Consider the following 5,115-nt stretch of genomic DNA (forward strand, 5'->3'; position numbering starts at 1 on the left):
CCCTCATATAGTTGCAAGAATCAAATGAGATAATATAGAGGGAATATATATGCTATATAAATGTGAGCTATTATTATCATGAAATGGCAGCTTGAATAATCAGATTATATCATAGTTAACATGCTGGGCATCCTGCTGGGCATTCTGATTAATATATAATAACTGTGATACTGCTGACTTGAACATATTCTGAAATAAAACATTGCCTGGCAAAATTACATTCCTTTATCTAAACCTTGTTGAAAGTGTAGTTTCTTAAGTTGAACTCTTTAAGTAATGGAAAAACCAGTGACATTGCCTAGCTACCTAAGGAACTGGCTCAAGTTCATAAGAATAAAAACCAGTCCCCATTTATTAAATTGTCAAAGAATGTGAACAGGCAGTTCTGTGAAGAAGAAAGCCAAGTATAACAATAGCCACATGAAGAAATGAAAATTAGAAAAAACTCTGAGGGAAGGGACTAGCATTAAGAGAGATCAGAAAAAAGCTTCTCAAAGATAGAGGCTTAAAAAGAAATCAAGGAAATCAGAAGACAGAAAATATGAGGAGGGAGAGCATTCCAAGAATAGTAAACTGTCCATAAAAAGGCACAGAATCAAACTGGAATGTCATGTTTGAAGAACAAGAAGAATTTCAGTATAGCTGGATTGTAGGGTAAGTAATAAGGAGTAAAATATAAGACTAAAAAGATAAGAAAAGGGCAAAGTTGTAGAAGTATTTTTTGTTTTGATTTTTAATTAAAGTTTATTTTTTAAACAAAAAAATTTCACTTTCTTTCCCTTCCATTTGCATCCTGCATTCCCTCCAGCTAAAAAAGACAGAAAAATAAAATCCTTGTTACAAACCTGTATAATCAAGCAAAACAAAGTCCTGCATTGACCAAATTCCAAAAAGTATATCTTAGTCTGCATTCTAAGTCCATCACCCTCAGATCTGGAAGTAGGTAGCTTCTTTCATTATGGATCCTTATTGTGGTTGGTCATCATATTGATTAGCATTCTTTTCTTTCAAGGTTGATTGTTTTACAACACTGCTTCCACTGTGTAAACCATGCTATGGGTTCTGTTCACCTCATTTTGCCTTAGTTCATACAAGTTATATACCATAGCTTGTTCATTCATTCCTCAATTGATTAGTACCCACCTTGGTTTCATTTCCTTGACACCACAAAAAAAAGAAAAGAAGAAAAGCTGTCACAAAATATTTTTGTACATCCTCAGAGTCTATTTGTTTAGCTCTAATCCCTCACTTAAATTGCCCTCTCTGTGAATATCCGTTCTTCCTTCTCCCCTTTCCTTTCTGTCTCTTATTTAATGAAATGTATCTCTATACCTAATTCTTTGTCTCTGTATGTGTCTCCCTCCTTTAACTAGTACAGAGGAGGATAAGGTTCGAGTAACATCCACTCTCCCAAGCCCTTCTTCCTTGTTTGTAAAGATTACTTGTACACTCCAATTATGTGAAATAATTTCCCCTATCTTTCCTCTCCTCTTCTCTCATTAGTATATCACTCTTCCTTTCCCCTTTGATTCTTATTTTAAGATCATCAAAATATAACCGAATCCATTGCAAATCCTCTGGCTAATTAAATGTGCTTTATGATTATGATGATGATAGGGTTATAAACACATGTATCATCTCCCCAGATTAGAAAGTAAACCATTTGTCTTTGTTTATTTCCTTATGATTGTTCACTCATGTTTACCTTTTCATGTTTCTCTTAAATCCTATGTTTGCAGTTCAAAGTTTCTATGCAACTCTGGTATTTCCAACAGGAATGTTTGGAAGTCCTCTAGTTTAAAAAAAAAAACACTTTTTTTTCATTAATAGGATTAATCATAAACCTATATCTTTGTGTTGTGGAATATCATATTTCAGACTCTCAACTCATTTACAATGGCAGATGCTAAATCATGTGTGATCCTGAATGGGGCTCCTCAATACTTGAACTCTTTTTTTTGACTGCTTACAGAGTTGTTTTTTTCCCTTTGAACCAGAAGTTCGGGATTTTAGTTATAATGTTCCTAGTTTTTATTTTGGTATTTCTTTCAGGAGGTAATCAATGGATACTTTCTATGTCCACCTTGCCCTCTGGTTCTAAGAGATTTAGGTAGTCATCTTTTATTATTTCTTGAAATATGATATCCCTGATTCCTTTTTTGGTTGTGGTTTTCAGGTAATTCAATGATTCTTAAATTATCTCTGTGATTTGTTTTCTAGGGCAATTGTTTTTGCTATGAGAAACCTTAAATTTGAGGTTTTGTTTTGTTGTTTAGTCTTTTCATTTCATTTTAACATGTTATCTCATGGAGTCACTAGCTTCTATTTAGTCCATTCTCATTTTCAGGGAGTTTATTACTTGGAGAAAGTTTTATACCTTTTGTGCCAATTGTTAATTTCCTTTCCATTTCTCTTGTGCATGAAAGAGATTTAAGTGGAAAAGTCGATCCACAGAGACAGTCCCACTCTCTCGGCGTTGGAAGCCTGGGTCCAGTGGTACGAAAAGTCATTACACCTGGAGACTTCCTCAGCTGCATTGGATGGCCGTGTTGTCTTTTGTGCTCCAACACGCCCTAAGCACTTCACAGTACTTTGCTGCATCGCCATCTCAGCCATTGAACCTTCTTGTTGGTTTCTTCTGCCTTTTCCACCGAAGTAGTCTTCACATGATGGATTAGCAAAGCCCTAGTTCACCATGGGGCGGCGACCCGATGGCTACCCTAACAAGGTTTGGCCGGCCTGTCGAAGCTGCTGCCGCATGCTAGCAGCTACTGGGCACAAATGAGAGCTGGGTGTCAGCTGGGGGTCAGAGGTTGGAGAGCTGCCCTAGGAGGGCACGACAAGCCCTCCATACCAAGGGTGCTACCCCTCCCTGAACACCCCATACACCCCAACATAGAGCGGATGCCCCGTGTGAGGATCGAACTCACAACCTTCAGATTATGAGACTGACACGCTACCTACTGCACTAACAAGGCTCCTTTTCCACTTAAATCTCCTTCACACACAAGTATCTTTGTGCACACTCATCTATTCCAACCCTGCCTATCCTATTTCAAGACCTGCGGCGATGGGGGAGTGGCGACACAACAGGTGGAGGTGACCACTGGCAGTTGTAGTCACAATCCTGCACGTAGGCGGCCCACAGACCAGTGGTCGTTCGGCCCTGTACCCAGGCAGCAGAGTCGTTTAGCAGCATCCTGGGCGACTGAGCAGCCCTCTCTAGGACAGCACTGCTCACCCTAATCAAGGGAGGGGACTAGAAAAGGTGTCCTAAACATTGCCTGCACTACAAACACCTGGTCAGCACACCACGGTTGATGGGTCGTCTCTTTAAGCAGTCAAAACCAAAGAAAACAAAACACAAAGAAACTCCTACTAGGAGCATGAAACATCAGGACATTACTTGACAGAGAGAATACCCCAAGACCTGAGAGAAGAACAGCTCTAATCGGTAAAGAACTGGTGCGATTTAACATCGACATCGCAGCCCTAAGCGAAACACGCTTACCAGAAGAGGGATCACTCAGCGAATCCACCTCTGGATACACCTTCTTCTGGAAAGGTAGAGCCACAAGTGAAGACAGAATCCACGATGTTGGCCTGGCTATCAAGACCAGTTTGCTCAAACAGCTGCCAGACTTGCCTATGGGCATCAGCAAGAGGCTCATGAAGATCCGTTTACCTCTCAGCAAAGACAGATATGCCACAATCATCAACCAATATGCCCCAACACTGACCAGCACAGAGGAGACCATCAAGCAGTTCTACTCTGACCTGAATGCCGTCCTGCACTCAGAGCCCACCAATGACAAGCTGATACTACTGGGAGACTTTAACGTCCGCATTGGCCAGGACCATGAAAGATGGAAAGGAGTGTTCGGCAAACATGGCATGGGCAAAATGAACAACAACGGCCTACTGCTACTTAGCAAATGCTCAGAGTTCGAACTCACCATCACGAACACTGTGTTCAGAATGGCAAACAAATATAAAACAACGTGGATGCATCCACGATCAAAACAGTGGCATCTCATTGACTACATCACTGTACACTGCTGAGACATCCAGGACGTACAGATCACCAGAGCCATGAGAGGAGCTGAATGCTGGACAGACCACCAATTGGTTAGAGTGACTCTTCAAATGCACATTGCGCCTCGCCATCTAAAACGTGCCCAGACAGTTCGTGCATCTTGCAACGTGAGTCGTCTCAGAGATCCATTTTATCTGCAAACATTCCAGTCCTGTCTGGACGACAAACTTTCTGCCAAGGGACCACTCACTGGAAGCCCAACTGAGAAATGGAACCAGTTCAGAGACTTGGTGACAGAAACATCAAAGGCAGTCCTAGGCCCCAAACAACGCAACCACCAGGACTGGTTCTATGAGAACAACACTGCTATTGAAGACCTATTGAACAAAAAGAACAAAGCCTTTATGGAGTGGCAAAACAACCCAAACTCTGCTCCTAAAAAGGACAGGCTCAAGTCTCTCCAAGCCATGGCGCAGTGTGAGATCAGGAAAATGCAAGACTGATGGTGGGGAAAAAAAGGCAGAAGAAATCCAGCACTTTGCTGACACAAAAAACTATAAACAATTTTTCAGTGCCCTCAAGACTGTCTATGGGCCATTAAAATCTGCCACCGCCCCCTTGTTATCCTCTGATGGTAACATTCTCATAAAAGACAAAAAAAGGCATCAGCAACAGATGGAAAGAACACTTCAACCAGCTCTTCAACCTACCCTCCTCAGTCGACCAAAGGGCCCTTGACCAGATCCCCCAAAACCACATCATCAAGCAACTTGACATCCCTCCTTCATTAGAAGAAGTCCAAAAAGCCATTAAACAAATGAGTACAGGCAAGGCACCCAGTAAAGACAGGATCCCAACCAAGGTGTACAAGGCCTTAAATGGAAAGGCACTCCAGGTATTCCACATAGTGCTGACCAGCATATGGGAAGAGGAAGACATGCCCCCAGAACTCAGAGATGCCTCCATCATAGCCCTATACAAAAACAAAGGCGCACGAACAGCCTGTGACAACTACAGAGGCATCTCACTACTCTCCACTGCTGGAAAGATCCTCACCCGTGTTATACTCAACAGACTCC

The 5,115-nt window shown here is 41.7% G+C and overlaps 1 non-coding gene across 1 annotated transcript; it reads right to left on the reverse strand.

Moving 5' to 3' along the window:
* Positions 1 to 2,905: 2,905 nt before the first annotated feature.
* Positions 2,906 to 2,978, reverse strand: TRNAM-CAU (transfer RNA methionine (anticodon CAU)). The gene has a single exon. It is a non-coding gene; the product is annotated as a tRNA-Met (tRNA).
* Positions 2,979 to 5,115: the final 2,137 nt, after the last annotated feature.

Source organism: Monodelphis domestica, chromosome 1, assembly GCF_027887165.1.
Source record: "Monodelphis domestica isolate mMonDom1 chromosome 1, mMonDom1.pri, whole genome shotgun sequence".
In the NCBI taxonomy this organism is placed as follows: domain Eukaryota; kingdom Metazoa; phylum Chordata; class Mammalia; order Didelphimorphia; family Didelphidae; genus Monodelphis; species Monodelphis domestica.